Below are 16220 nucleotides of genomic sequence, written 5' to 3'. Positions count from 1 at the left end.
ACCCGAAATTGCTCTCCGATGCATTCATCGGAGTATGAATGTGTGTGAATGTCAGTTGTGCTTGTGCGAATGGGTGAATGCACAAGTTGTGTAAAGTGCTTTGAGTGCTCAGAAGAGTGGAAAAGCGCTATATAAGAACTAGTCCATTTACCATTTAGGTTCAGACACAAGCCTGAAGCTTTAGAAAAAATTGAAATGACATTCAATGCTTTCTCGAGTATTGATTCATCCTTTAAAAATATTACTGTGTCATCTGCAAACTGACTTATTTTCAGTTCAATATCAAAAATGTTTATTCCTTCGATGTCTGAATGGTTCACAATGAGGTAAGCCATTAATTGAGTGCAAAGAATAAATAATTTTGGAGAAATTGGGCAACCCTGTCGAATTCCACAGAATATGTCTATCCTAGATGTTATGCCTGGATTGAGCGAAACATAACTATAAATTTGCTTGTAGAACAGTTTGATCACTTTGCAAAATTTGTTTCCAAATCCAAAAAGTTCTAAAGATCTAAATAAAAAATTATGGTCTATTGAATCAAATGCCTTAAAAAAGTCAATAAATAGTATTAAACTTTCTGAATTAATAAAGGATCGATAGTCAATCATATCTAATATTAATCTTATATTATTATGAATCTGCCTTCCTTTAATAAACGCTGATTGGCACTCATCAATCAATTTGGTTAAGACGCTTTTAAGCCTATTTGCATATACTAAGGCTAATAATTTGTAGTCGTTACATAAAAGTGTTATGGGTCTCCAATTGTCTAGCATTTGTAAATCTTTGTTTGGTTTGGGTAATAAGGTTATTAATCCTGTTTTCATTGTTGGGGATAGTTCTTCATTTTTTAAACAATCCAAAAAGCCATTAAATAACAAATCTTTAATGTCTTGCCAAAAGGTTTTATAAAATTCAATCATTAAACCATCAATTCCAGGTGATTTTCCATTTTTCATTTGTTTTAGAGCTGTATCTAATTCGGATATTTTCAAATCTTCTTCTAACCATGTTTTATCATCCTCTTCCAATTTTTTAACCTGATCTTTAATCATATCAAAAACATATCTGCATTTTCTTTTTCAGTTCTTGATTTATACAGATTACTATAGAACATGTTAATTTCCTCACTTATTTTGTTTGGTTCCTCAATTATAGTACCATCCTTACTCAATTTAGTTATTTTTTTCTTTGTTTGTCTACGCTTCTCTAGACTATAGAAATAAGATGAATTTTTTTCTCCATGCTCAATCCACTTGGCTCTAGACCTTACATATGCTCCTTTAGCTTTAATCAAGTACACCTCATCTAGCTTATTTTGTAAAGTTTGTAAGCGTTCTGACTCTTCCGCAGTCATACAGGGTTTACCACATAATAAATGAATTTGTTCAATTAGATTTTTCTGTTCACATACGCGTAGGGCAGACACTTTCTTTCCCGTTTCTATAGCTAATTGTTTCACACTATATTTAAACCATTCCCATTTACTGACATTAGTCATGCTCATATTGTTAATTTCTGATTTAAGTTCTTTAACTTGTTTACAGAAGTCTTCGTTTTGTAATAAACTATTGTTAAATTTCCATATGTTGTCAGATCTTTGTTGTTTACGTAGAGATAATAAGAGACTTATCAGACAATGATCAGTAAGTGGGGTTGACTGGGTCTCACATTTCGTAACATATGATGATACTGTTTGGGAGACAAGCCAATAATCTAATCTTGAACATACGTTTTTATTTGATGGACTAAACCAAGTATATTTCTTCGTATTTGGGTTTGTCATCCTCCAATAATCGATCATATTGGTTGTCGTACAAAAGTCACAAATAATGCTATCGTGTTCTGGTTGATTTCCTCTTTGTGGTTGTCTGTCAAGCCATGAGTTAGGAGCCAGGTTAAAATCGCCTCCAGTTATCACCTGGGTAGAACCATATGTAGTACTCCACTTTGCAATTAATTTACTTAAGTTAGACATCATATTTCTATTTAGCGACCTGTTATTGTATCCATACACGTTAATAAGAATAATTTTCTGTTCACAGACTTCTACCAACACCATGATCCAATGCCCCATTCCGTCGCTTTTATGATCAATAACTCTCCCTGCAAATTTGTTGAATAAGATCATAACTCCTGCTGAGTGAGTAGTACCATGTGAATAAAGAATACTATCTCCCCATTGATGTTTCCAAAATGTTTCCTCTTCCTTACCAGAATGTGTTTCTTGTAAAAACAAAATGTTTGCCTTAAGTTCCTTGCAGAATAAGAACATGGCCTTACGTTTGACATTGTTTTTTTAAGCCTCGAACATTTAAGGAACTTAATAGAACAGCCATCTATAAGATAAAGAAAAAACAAAAACAAAACGCAAGAACAAAATACAAAACAAGAACAGTAACGGCTTCCTTGGCACTTACTAGAAGAAAAAAAAAAAGTGCTTGAAGCAGGAATAAGCCTAGTGTCCTACCTATGTAATCATAACAGTACTCCGACCCTATCACAGTACTACCTCTTTATATATGCGGCAATTTTAGCTCTGGATAGCCCACGTTTAACTACGGCTTTGCTTTTTGACCCTCTCCTATTTTTTATTTGTGTATTTTTAACAGATATGTATATATAAACATATATATACACACATACATACCCACATTTTATGGTTAACTTGTAGTGACTTCTTCAAGTGCATCTCACAGATCGATCCTTTTACCGTCTATTATTGCATAACCCTCCTTTAGGAATGCTCTTTTGCCGTTGTTTCGAGCTTCCTGCACCTTGGGCCACAGCTTGATCCGAGCTTCACGGTCTTCTTTGGAGAAGTCTTCTTTAAATTTTATGTTCAGTTCTTTGCAGACCCTGGCCTCTTTGGATTTCCTCCATACTTCATCCCTTGCCGTCCTCATGCTGAACTGTATGATGATTGGTCTTGGCACCTTGTTGCTCACTGCATTGTCTTTCTTCCCCAGTCGGTGTACTGTATCAACCATGAGCTGCAGTTTTTCCACTGATACAGGAACCACTCTTGTTAGAATGCCGATCACTGTTTCACGTGTATTCTCGTTGTCCTTCTCTGTCAGACCCAAAATTCTGAGGTCCCATCTTCTGCGGTAACGTGCACTCTCCCGACAGCTCTCCTTTAATTCTTTGTTTTCCTTCATCAGCGACTCCACCTTCGTCTTCAGCTTGTCAATTTCCTCTCTGTTTTTTTGGGTCGCCTGTGTATTTACTTCAATGCGTTGTTCGAAGGCTTCCAACTTCTTTTCAAGCGAATCAAACCTTTCCTCGCATCTCTTTGTGAAGCCAAGTAAAACTTCATATGCATTCTCGATGCTCACCTGCTTCTCAGTTATTTTGCTTTTCATTTTTTTGGGATTGGGACTTGGTAACGGAGTGTGGTCACCTATGGGTCTTCCGATCTCTTTCTGAAGTTCCATCTCTTCTATATCTTCATCCTCACATGCTTCTCGCATAGCAGCAAGGTTGTAATCATGGTCGGAGAGGCTACCTGTTAGCTTGGGGTTAGCCATTTTTATCGCTCTAAGTTTATCTTTGTGTCTGCCTGAAGGTCTGTCAAAGCAACTTCCAGGGGGTTTCGCTTGCGTTCTACTTCCTTTGGAGTAACAGTTTGTCAGTAAAGTATTTTACAGGACATCAAAATCACGTTTCTTAATCAGACCCGCACATTGTACAACCGCTTATTCCGCCATCTTTCTCTCCCCCGCGCTGCCCAGGTTGCCTAGTGTAACAGTGGCTGTCTCCCAATTCAGGGTCTGCAGCCTTAAAGTACGCATTTCAAGGCCGATTATGTCACAGCGGCGCGCCAAAGGCTGTCCCAATCCAAAGGCTGCTGTCACTATCACTACCCGATCCGTACCGGAAACCCGATCGGTACCCCGCATGCGCGAAAGGTTTCTACTTCCGGTCGTAGCGTTTTACGATAGTTATGGGTCAGAGTATCTGTTAAGATGTTAAGAATAACAAGTATATCTTAAAATGTTTGCAACAATGAAGCATTTCAGTACAATGTAGACAAAAACGAAAAATAAAAAAGTTACGGATCAGGACTCCCCGATCCTTACTGCGCATGTGTAAAGTCTGACCGTACAAATCGGGTCTACCCGATCCGTACCGCGCATGTGCAGATGTTTTCTTCTTCTTCTGTTCGTTTAATGGCAGTGTACTCCCCAGTGTACGAGGATACCGCCACCTGCTGACCGAGCGAATAAACCCTATTATAAACTGAATTAGCGTCATTACAAACGTGTGTTAAATCTGATTTAGCGATAGCCGAGTGTGCTTATGCTTGTCTGTGAGGAGAGGATTGTTGGAATAGTGATGATGATGTCAATTGTCAGTAAACACTTCATCTGACTGATGAATCTACACGTGAGATATTACGAAGTCTGCATTATTAACTCTGTAATTAGGCGCCATTCTTCTTATTTTACGGCGCTGTTGCTCAATCGGGGGATGCTCTCTGTTGAGGAGAAAAGCATGAATTTCTTTGTATACGGATTATCCATTGTTTAAATGTCCCGGGCAGTCGAAAAGGAGGCAGGGCTGTTGAGAAATGCTAGGAGCTAACTGGGGGCTAACCGTATCATTCAAATATATTGAATGTCGCAAAGAGAGGAAGTGACGTAAGATTTGCGCATGCGGGGTACCGATTGGGTTTCTGGTACGGATCGGGTAGTGACAGCTGCTCGAAATGCGGCCCTGAAATGCATCCTTCATTTCCCTGAATTTTAAGGCTGTGGCAGTGTAGACTTCGTGGCCCAACGTATCCCAGAATGCATAGCGCAGCGATGGGTGTGGATAAATTTGCAAAAAAAAACGGCGGATGAGAGGCGGCCGAAGAGCACACTTCGGCCGACATGTGGCCAACAGTAATGTTTTAATGTTCTTCGTTATTAAACATTTGCACATAAATAAGTGACATAATATTCAGTACTTACTTAAAGTTTACTCTTCGGGCGCAACTCATCCACCGTTTTTTTCCGGCAAAGTTATCCAGACTAGTGATGGTAAATTTGATTCTTTTTACTGAGTCGAGTGTTAATGAGTCACTCACCGAAGTGAATCGGGTGTTTTGAGTCACTGAGTCAGTTGATCAGAGAGTGCAAAAATTTTACATTTTCACTCAAACTTAATTTGTTTCCCTTTTCATGTAAATCCCACTGCTAAGATGAATGATTTAAAAAAAAAAAAAACTACTATTTTATAGAGAAAAAAAGAGCAAAAACATTTCTAAAATTAAGCAATTTCCTATCAAAATTCCGTAATAAACATTTATTTTGTTTATTTGTATTTTATTAGTATTTTCCTTAAGTGTGTCAAATATATATTTTCTCATCTAAATGTCCACTGTGCGTTCAGCCAGGGGGCGGTAATGCGCCTTAACATTGGTTGCCAACCAAGAAGAAGAAGAAGTTGTGAGCCAGGAGGGAGGGGGTGAGTGAGTGATTCGTTCGCTCGCTCTATGATTCAGCACAGGAGGGAGGGGGTGAGTGAGTCCTGAGTGATTCGCTTACGCTTACGATTCAGCACAGGAGGGAGGGGGTTAGTGAGTCCTGAGTGATTCGCTTACGATTCAGCACAGGAGGGAGGGGGTGAACGAGTCCTGAGTGATTCGCTCGTTCTATGATTCAGCACAGGAGGGAGGGGGTGAGTGAGTCCTGAGTGATTCGCTTACGCTTACGATTCAGCACAGGAGGGAGGGGGTTAGTGAGTCCTGAGTGATTCGCTTACGATTCAGCACAGGAGGGAGGGGGTGAACGAGTCCTGAGTGATTCGCTTACGATTCAGCACAGGAGGGAGGGGGTGAGCGAGTCCTGAGTGATTCGCTTAGGCTTACGATTCAGCACAGGAGGTAGGGGGTTAGTGAGTCCTGAGTGATTCGCTTAGGCTTACGATTCAGCACAGGAGGTAGGGGGTGAGCGAGTCCTGAGTGATTCGCTTAGGCTTACGATTCAGCACAGGAAGGGAGGGGGTGAGTAGCTCAAATGTGTTGTTAGCATGTTAGCAGCGCGATGCTACTCTGAACCGAAGAGCTATTTTCTTGATGTGAGCTTCTACTCAGGGTTTTTTCTTCCAGTTCAGAGCAGAAATGCTTTTGTTACGAAACTGGCTGTTGTTTCCCCCCCCCCCCCAATTTTAATTATAAGCTAGATATATTTCTACTAATGGAATTAGTTTGCTAACAGCAACAGGGTTGAGTCAGTGAGTCAGTTGGGCTTGTGAATCATGATTCACGAGTCAGTAAAGTGATTCTTGAGTATTGAATGATTCGTTCACAAATCGAACATCACTAATCCACACCCACCGCCGCGCTATGCATTCTGGGATATGTTGGGCCACGAAGTCTACACCGCCACGTCCTTAAAATTCAGGGAAATGAAGGATGCATTTGAGGGCCGCATTTCGAGCAGCCTTCGAATTGGGACAGCTTTTGTCGCTTCGACGTAATCGGCCTTAAAGTGCGGCCTTTAAGGCTGCAGACCCCGAATTGGGATACAGCCCCTGTGCACGACAAAATGCTAACTTCCTGTTTTAAGACCGGCTGTAGGGTTGTACATTTCCGGTGTTCCAGACGCTCTTGGATTAACTGGATTTGGTCGAACAGGTGTGCGGCAGACTTGCGTTTCAGGAGCTGCTACTGACAAACCAGCAAAAAAACGCCAAATGTGTCATCTGTGACACTTGTGAGGTTATCTCAAACACACTCCGTCAGTCTTGATGCTGTTGAACAACAAAATGTTTAAAACTGTCGCGAGTTTACCTGGTGATTGTCTCATGCACGACGCGATGGCGAAAACAGCAAACAATTAACACCACGCCGATGTTGTTCACAGGACAGAAAGAGTAAACGAGTCGTTCCCTCGCACGTTTTATTTCTCCGATTTCAGCGTTTTTGCTTCACAACTAAAGCGAGCAGTTTACTTTGTGCACTAACATGGACTCGAGTCAACCAGCGCCACCTCTGGCCAAGTGCCACAGCCTACAGCCAGATCAACCTGTGACACACATCTGCACCACGTTTGAATTCGTTTCAGGCACAACACATTTGTACCTTTCAATTGTGTCTGTTTGTGCGTCATGCAAATAAACCTTTGAAATGAATGAAATGATATCATGTGTCTATTTTTGGCCCACATTTGTAAAAAATTCCAAATTATATACACAAAGTCATAGGAATCACCACCCCTGTTCATTATGATTTTAATATTTTTGCCCATAAGAAAAACGTCTTGAACAAATATGACACATCAATATTTCATTAGTGTTGTCACATCACATCCTGTAAGCATAGTCTGCCTGTCTCTTTTCTCTGCAAACGAACATTTTAGAGGTGGTAGTTCTATACAGTCTGTATAAGTGTGGTTAATCCAAAAAACATTTGTAAGGAGATGGCAGTTACTGTGAATTTACAGCAGTTACACAGTGATTAGTAATAAACAGTCTCCAAAACTTGCATATGATCTTCAATTTGGAACCCATCTACTGACTATCACATAGCATAGTTGATCTGGCTGTAGTCTGGGAACACTCACCACCAATGTTCCCTAAGCTGCCACGTGCGCAATTGCGCACTGCTGGCACGGTCTCTGCGCACAGAAAATCTGCGTTGCCCACAAAAAAAATCTAACCTGAATTGAAATTAAAATTAATACTGATGATTAATACTGAGGTTGTTTGGTTTCCCCGATGTATGAATCCTGCCAATCCTCCTGCATTTAACAGTGTACACCATGTTACTCTGTTTGTGTCGGGGACCCGATCCTTGGGGTGGACCAGTTTGTGGCGCAGCGTGTTTTGGGGTTTAAAAGCCACAGAGACCTGATGTTTAGAAAAAATGCGTCTCAGCTCCTCCGATACTCCTGACACGTACGGGATCACTACAGGTTTTCACTTAGGCAGCGGTTGTTCTTCTCTCCTGGATCGGCTGGAGCTTTCTTTAGGAGCCTTCCCAGCTTTGTGGGGATAACCACATTTACTCAGGGCCTTCTTGATGTTCTTCTGCTTCCCTGGCTGCTGTGTCAGTGGGGATGGTGTTCGCTCTGTGTTGTAGCGTCCTGATGACGCCCAGTTTGTGCTCCAGTGGATGATGAGAGTCAAACCTTAAATACTGATCCGTATGTGCAGGTTTACGGTACACGTCAGCTTTTAGATGTCCCCCATTACTGATGGAAATCTCACAGTCTAAGAAGGCTAACCTGCCACTGTTCATATCCTTCCTGGTGAATTTGATGAGTTAATGTGATCCGTGAAATGTGGAACGTCCTGAGATTTGATTTTCACCCAGGTGTCATCCACATATCTGAACCAATGACTTGGTGGTGTTCCAGGGTAGGTACTCATGGCCTTTGATCAGTGGTCTTTGATCAGTGGGTTTTGGGCGTGGTTGTTGATCAATGGTCATGAGAATTTGCATAATTAAGATTAAGGAACTGACCAGTCATTATGCAAATGTACTGTTTATAAGATTGAAACCAGCAGTCAGCTGAGACTGAAGACGTCACTTGGATGAGGGATGAAACGTTTCTCCCACAAAACGCTACGTCCAGATGAACAGAATCAACCTTTGGAGATTTACTTACCTGGATGACTGAGCATGCATCAAGACAAGGGAACTCTATATACAAATACTGAGAAATTTCAACCCTTTCTCTCTTTTGCTCTGAGGTGCGAGGGAAAAATATCGATAAGTTGATGAACATCATCTACAGACATATTCGGTAAATGCCCAAGACACCTTGAGAAATGTAAATCGCCGCTTGATTCGTCCATTTGGTTGACCTTTTTTTGGAAAACCCGACCATAAACAAGATGCGAATATCACACCGGAAACGAAGTGCCCTACAGGAGTTTCCTCACCGGAAGTAGCATATGCTAAGGTGCACATAGTCTATACAGTGGGAAATCCACTCAGCGACTTATTGAATCATTCTTTATGTAGGTCTCCAATGTCTTAAGAAATTAAAAAACAATAAAGAAAAACTTTACCAGCAGAAGATTATGTTGGAATAGATTCTCATGTCACAGCACCATAAAGGTTTCATTTTGCTTGTTGGGCTATAGGGCAGCAATTCTCAAAGTGTGTGGCATGCCTCACTGGTGGGGCACAAATTACCGGAAAAGTCATGTGGAACAAATGTTTGTTTCCTAAAAAGCTGAGAACATGACATCACCTCTTCACTCTTCTTTCTCTCTCACACACAAACCTTCATACAACATGTGACTTTTTGCACAATACAAAGTCTTTTGCAAATTTCTATTGTACTCTTGTTCCTGCACTGTCTTGTGTCTGTCTCGTTCTGTTCTGTCCGGTGCTGCACCATTTTTGTTTATGCATTTTTTGCATTTTTTGCACATTGCACATGTGGTCCTGTTTTGATTGTCTGCTATATGTAATATGTAGCACCATGGTCTTGCAGGAACGTTGACCACTTCCTGTTTATTCTTTCTACCTTTTGTTAACATCATAGTCAGTTTTACTAATACTTCCACATGTACTATTGTGAAAAACAAACACTACAGGATATATAATATATGATCTGCAATAATGGATACCATGCACATCAAAGATAAAGTCTTTGACTTCTTTTGTTAAGAACGTTTAAAAGTTTGGAGTCTTCTCTCACCCCCATTTTCTGCGATCTGCTGGAGCGGGGGGGCTAGGAGGAGGAGTTGGCCGTCCAGCTGTGGTCTGGAGTGTGGGGCCTCCCTGCTGCTGCGGAGTCGGGGCGGTCTGCCTCCCCCCACTGCAGGGAAAAGGGTAACACCACCTGGGTCTGGGTGCAGTTCCCCCCTCCAGGGGCGGGGGCACCTAGACCCGGTTTGTAGAGTATGCTTGGGGAGTGTGATCGTGTGTACAGCGTCTCTTTATGTCTGTCTCCACGTTGGTTGAGTGTGGAGTAAGTGCATATGAGAGCATGAGGGTGGGAATGGATGTTTGTATCTGTGTGTGCCTGTATGTCTGTGTCTATATGTCAGGTTGGGTATCAGACGCCACCTCTCTGGGGACATCTCAGGCCCTCCAAGGTTTGGAGGCCTATCTCCACCCACCACCACTTCCCCTGCCAGTGGCGGACTCCCTCAGGTGTCGGTGCGTTGGTGGTTCTTTGTGTCCGGGGATGGGCGTCCGGGTACACACCGGCTCACTCCTTGGCGGCCGCTTATCGGGGCCTGGAGCCTGGGGCTCGCTCGGGCCACTTCGGAGGTGGGGTGCCCTCGGCCTCTCGGCCTGGGGCTCGGTCACTCAGGCACGGCTGGCTGCCGGCGGAGCTCACGGGCGCGTCACTGCAACCCCCCCTGGCTTCTGCTCCGCGGCTGCTGAGTGACCCCTCATCTGGGACTCTCCTCAGCTCTTTCTGGGACAGTGGCGCAGCTGCCCCTCTGTTGGTCTTCCTTGGTCTCTTGTGTTCTGGGGGCCTCTGGATGTCTGGAGTTTTGATCTCCTCCATACCTGCTTCATGCCCTGGAGGACGGGGCTGTGGCCCCCCCACACCCTCTAGCAGATCGTTACATGGGGAAACCTTTGGAATGCAAGCATGCTGATCCACACAGGTATGCACACAGGTGTACACACGGGTATTCACAGACGCGGACTACAGCTTTCTTGGCTGCTGCCTCAAAGCACATTGTACGCTGTCTATCTTGCGTGCTGCACAATATCGTTTATTATTTAGTATCTACTGATATCTACTGCTAGCTAGTTTATTGTGATGGTGCTGTTTTTTTTATTATGTTGCTCTTTGTTGTTTGCTTTCTCTTCTGTTTTTTTTCTCCATACAGGTGACCCAGGTGTTTTGTTTTTTTTGTTTGTTTTTTTCTTTCTTTCTTCCCCCCTTCTCGCCGTCTCTTCTCCCCTTTGGTTTTCTTTCTCTCCCTCTCTTTCTTTCATTCTTTCTCCCTGTCCTATCCCCCAGTCATGTCTGTCCCGTTTGTAGCAACTGAAAATAAAATAAATTCATAATTATAATAAAGGTCAATCCAATGGGCCAATATGGCAAGGCCATGATGATCCACTTGGTAAAATAAATCCGCTTGGCATCTTTCTTGGCCTTAAGACAACAATTCTGATGCTAAAGATCCAAACGGGACACACAAAAGAAAGAAAAAAAAAAAAAAAAAAAAGAACGTTTAAAAGTTCAAGTTGAAGATATCACATTTTTCACCACCAGAGGGCGGTGCTGCACTGGATGAAGCAGTGAGGACAAAATGCCACAACTTTGCACACAAGTATATGTCAGAAGTCCAGATGTGAGCCGCTGCTTTCTGTGGCTCGTTGGTCTAGGGGTATGATTCTCGCTTAGGGTGCGAGAGGTCCCGGGTTCAAATCCCGGACGAGCCCTAAGTTTTAATCAATTCAGTTAAAGTGGATTATTTGAGAATAGAAACATGACTTTCTTGCAACTTTTCAAATGGACAAAGACACAAAAGAGTCTGCTGCCTGTGAACTGAACTCCTGTAAAAAGCTGTACTCAAAATGAGATGTTTGAAGACAAACGCTATCAAAGCAAGTATAGTAAGTGACTGCACATGAACTGTCAAGTCAAGAATTACCGTACTATCAAACTGACAGCTTGTCTTGTGACAGTGCGTTAATCAGAATGCATCAAGAAATTTCTCTTTACTCGGTAAATAAGTGTTTTGTTTAAATAGCAAGCAAGCAATTTATTTATATAGCACTTTCAGATCAGCCCCAAGCTGAACACAAAGTGCTGTACACTTGACATGCCAAACATGATACATTAAACAAGTTAAAAAAAAAAAAAAATAAAATAGAGAAATATTTTTAAAAAATAAGATGACAATTAAAATAACATTTAAAGTAATAAAATTGGCACAAATAGCAAAAACAATAATAAAATTGAATAAAATGATAATTAGAATTGCATTTAAAACAATAAAAATCATGGCATTAGATTAAAACAATAAAATCAGGGTCAGACTGTGTCATAAGCCAAGGAGTAAAAATGGGTTTTAAGACGTGTTTTAAAAGTGGACAGTGAGGGGGCCTCTCTAATGTGCTGGGGCAGAGAAGGCCCCGCCCCCTCCGAGCTTCCTCTTGGACCTGGGTACCTCCAGGAGCAGCTTGTCAGCTGACTTGAGAGACCTGGGGGTGAGTAAGGATGAAGAAGCTCAGAGAGGTAAATTGGGGCAAGACCGTTTAAACATTTAAAAACAAACATGAGAATTGGATATTAAAATCTCCCACAATAAGAACATGATCGTAGTTGGGTATAATCCCAGCTAGAAATTCTGAAAAGTCATTTACAGGGAGTCCGACACATCCACAGGGGTGTATTCCTGTCCCTTAAAAACTTTTTAATGTTTTTTGTATAATTACGTTTGTGCAACTGAAGAAATAAATGCTGTTTTTACACATCTCTAGTGAAAAAGGTACATAGATACCATAAAAATGCTACAGCATATAGTGGGGGCGTCTGTTAACGAGATGAAGACTTATAACGTTTTCCACCAGCAGAGGGTGGTGTTGTACTGGATGAAGCAGTGAGGACCAAATGCCACATCACAACTTTGCAGGATTCACACACAAGTATATGTCAGAAGTCCAGATGTGAGCTATTGTGTCCTGTGGCTCGTTGGTCTAGGGGTATGATTCTCGCTTAGGGTGCGAGAGGTCCCGGGTTCAAATCCCGGACGAGCCCTAAGTTTTAATCAATTCAGTTAAAATGGATTATTTGAGAATAGAAACATGACTTTCTTGCAACTTTTCAAATGGACAAAGACACAAAAGAGTCTGCTGCCTGTGAACTGAACTCCTGTAAAAAGCTGTACTCAAAATGAGATGTTTGAAGACAAACGCTATCAAAGCAAGTATAGTAAGTGACTGCACATGAACTGTCAAGTCATCTGTCAACTGTCAAGGACGAGCCCTTGCTTGTGTGTCAGAACAATGAGGCGACTGCTGAGTGTTACAGGTGTTACAGCAGTGATACATCTCCTGTTGTCAGGCCTGCAGGTATCAGGCTGTTGTTCTTCTTCATCTCATAGTGGACACAAATTATTTTTGGAGTGGCACAAATAATTTGTGTGGCATCAGATTTGATGCAGAACAGCTGATTGTTCTGTAAATAGTTTGAAATGTTTGTTTAAAAAACGCCTTGGCTGCATTTTTAGGTAAACAGCTGCAAAAAACTTTGTTGTTTGTATAACAAACAACAACGTTACTTTTTTGAAGAAGTAACTATATAATTAATTGCCCAACATTGGTCATTATTTACTGTATTCTGCAGACCGAGTTACAGACTCTCTCCCAGACCACAGACTCAGACTCATAATACAAGTCAGAGCTTTATAGGGAGTGCAGAATTATTAGGCAAGTTATATTTTTGAGGAATAATGTTATTATTGAACAACAACCATGTTCTCAATGAACCCAAAAAACTCATTAATATCAAAGCTGAATGTTTTTGGAAGTAGTTTTTAGTTTGTTTTTAGTTTTAGCTATTTTAGGGGGATATCTGTGTGTGCAGGTGACTATTACTGTGCATCATTATTAGGCAACTTAACAAAAAACAAATATATACCCATTTCAATTATTTATTTTTACCAGTGACACCAATATAACATCTCCACATTCACAAATATACATTTCTGACATTCAAAAACAAAACAAAAACAAATCAGCGACCAATATAGCCACCTTTCTTTGCAAGGACACTCAAAAGCCTGCCATCCATGGATTCTGTCAGTGTTTTGATCTGTTCACCATCAACATTGCGTGCAGCAGCAACCACAGCCTCCCAGACACTGTTCAGAGAGGTGTACTGTTTTCCCTCCTTGTAAATCTCACATTTGATGATGGACCACAGGTTCTCAATGGGGTTCAGATCAGGTGAACAAGGAGGCCATGTCATTAGTTTTTCTTCTTTTATACCCTTTCTTGCAGCCACGCTGTGGAGTACTTAGACGCGTGTGATGGAGCATTGTCCTGCATGAAAATCATGTTTTTCTTGAAGGATGCAGACTTCTTCCTGTACCACTGCTTGAAGAAGGTGTCTTCCAGAAACTGGCAGTAGGACTGGGAGTTGAGCTTGACTCCATCCTCGACCCGAAAAGGCCCCACAAGCTCATCTTTGATGATACCAGCCCAAACCAGTACTCCACCTCCACCTTGCTGGCGTCTGAGTGGGACTGGAGCTCTCTGCCCTTTACCAATCCAGCCACGGGCCCATCCATCTGGCCCATCAAGACTCACTCTCATTTCATCAGTCCATAAAACCTTAGAAAAACCAGTCTTGAGATATTTCTTGGCCCAGTCTTGACGTTTCAGCTTGTGTGTCTTGTTCAGTGGTGGTCGTCTTTCAGCCTTTCTTACCTTGGCCATGTCTCTGAGTATTGCACACCTTGTGCTTTTGGGCACTCCAGTGATGTTGCAGCTCTGAAATATGGCCAAACTGGTGGCAAGTGGCATCTTGGCAGCTGCACGCTTGACTTTTCTCAGTTCATGGGCAGTTATTTTGCGCCTTGGTTTTTCCACACGCTTCTTGCGACCCTGTTGACTATTTTGAATGAAACGCTTGATTGTTCGATGATCACGCTTCAGAAGCTTTGCAATTTTGAGACTGCTGCATCCCTCTGCAAGATATCTCACTGTTTTTGACTTTTCTGAGCCTGTCAAGTCCTTCTTTTGACCCATTTTGCCAAAGGAAAGGACGTTGCCTAATAATTATGCACACCTGATATAGGGTGTTGATGTCATTAGACCACACCCCTTCTCATTACAGAGATGCACATCACCTAATATGCTTAATTGGTAGTAGGCTTTCGAGCCTATACAGCTTGGAGTAAGACAACATGCATGAAGAGGATGATGTGGACAAAATACTCATTTGCCTAATAATTCTGCACTCCCTGTATAACAAATAAAAAAAGAAAGTTTTGTTTTCAAAATTGGTGTAAGAGCCAAAGTCAATGTTTATGTTTTGTTTATTTGTTATGGTGGCACAGGTGTATAGCTTTACCTGCATCTCAGGAGATAGCATGTGGGTGTGGTCACAGTCTATTTACTGTACCTAATCTCGGTGTTCGCGGCAGGTGTGTTGGGTGAGTGGTTTGTGGGCAAACTTTTCTGTTGACCGTCATTTTTTGGCACACCTTGTAATCCATGCGCTATTTGTAAATTGATTGAAAGCGCAAACGCTTGTTTTTGTTTTGTTCCTAAAATAAATGTGCAAAGTACAAGTACGACTCATTATGGATTATTGGAGGCGCGTCACAGGGACACAACCAACTCAGCCGGCCGCGGCTTTAAATGGTAAATGGCCTGTATTTATATAGCGCTTTACTAGTCCCTAAGGACCCCAAAGCACTTTACATATCCAGTCATCCACCCATTCACACACACATTCACACACTGGTGATGGCAAGCTACATTGTAGCCACAGCCACCCTGGGGCGCACTGACAGAGGCGATCAAATTTATTTATGTATGAAAGTTGCAACAATTGGAGTTCAAGTTATTTTTACTTCCAATAGTGTTAACATACTACAGGTCATGAACAAGATTTTATTTTTAATTTTCATTGTAAGTGGGCTGAAGCAGTTAATTAAAAGTAGTCTAACATAAATGCTGTAATTTGATTATTTTAATAAACATGTAACTTGGATGGATTGGATGCTGGCGTGACCACAGTGCACACGTCTGCTGTCGCTCACAGTGGTCCAAGGGACGCTCAGAGAGTTTGTGTGTTCACTCAGACACGTGAAACATTAGAGGGAACATTGGTTACAACCGACCCGATCTGGCTTTTCTGGAACATAAATCTGGCAGTCATCTGCATACCAGTGAAAATATATTCTGTGTCTCCTAAAAACTGAGCCCAAGGGAAGTAAATAAAGCGAAAGCAGGATAGGGCCCAGAATGGAACCCTGTGGTACTCCATGAGACAGCGGAGCACTTTCCTAGGCGAACTGACAAGGATCGATCTGTTAAGTAAGACCTGAACCATTTCAGAGCCACACCTGTTATACCGACACTGCTCCAAACACGAGATTAAAATTTCATGGTCTACAGTGTCAAATGCAGCAGTTAAATCGTGTAAAATACGAATGACACTTTCACCAGAATCACATGATAAAAATATATCATTAAAAGTTCTTAAGAGTGATGATTCAGTGCTATGCATTGCTTTAAAACCGGACTGGAAAATCTCCTGAACATTTTGTGCATTCAAGTACAGGAT

General features: G+C 41.8%; 2 non-coding genes across 2 annotated transcripts; both read left to right on the top strand.

Moving 5' to 3' along the window:
• The first annotated feature begins 11287 nt into the window (after positions 1-11287).
• trnap-agg (transfer RNA proline (anticodon AGG)) lies at positions 11288-11359 on the top strand. The gene has a single exon. It is a non-coding gene; the product is annotated as a tRNA-Pro (tRNA).
• A 1249-nt stretch (positions 11360-12608) lies between these two features.
• On the top strand, positions 12609-12680 carry trnap-agg (transfer RNA proline (anticodon AGG)). The gene has a single exon. It is a non-coding gene; the product is annotated as a tRNA-Pro (tRNA).
• The last annotated feature ends 3540 nt before the right edge of the window (positions 12681-16220 follow it).

This window comes from Astatotilapia calliptera, chromosome 7 (genome assembly GCF_900246225.1).
Source record: "Astatotilapia calliptera chromosome 7, fAstCal1.2, whole genome shotgun sequence".
NCBI classification, from domain to species: Eukaryota; Metazoa; Chordata; class Actinopteri; order Cichliformes; family Cichlidae; genus Astatotilapia; species Astatotilapia calliptera.
The sequence above is the reverse complement of the archived record's forward strand: the minus strand, read 5'-3'. Positions and strand labels throughout refer to the sequence as shown.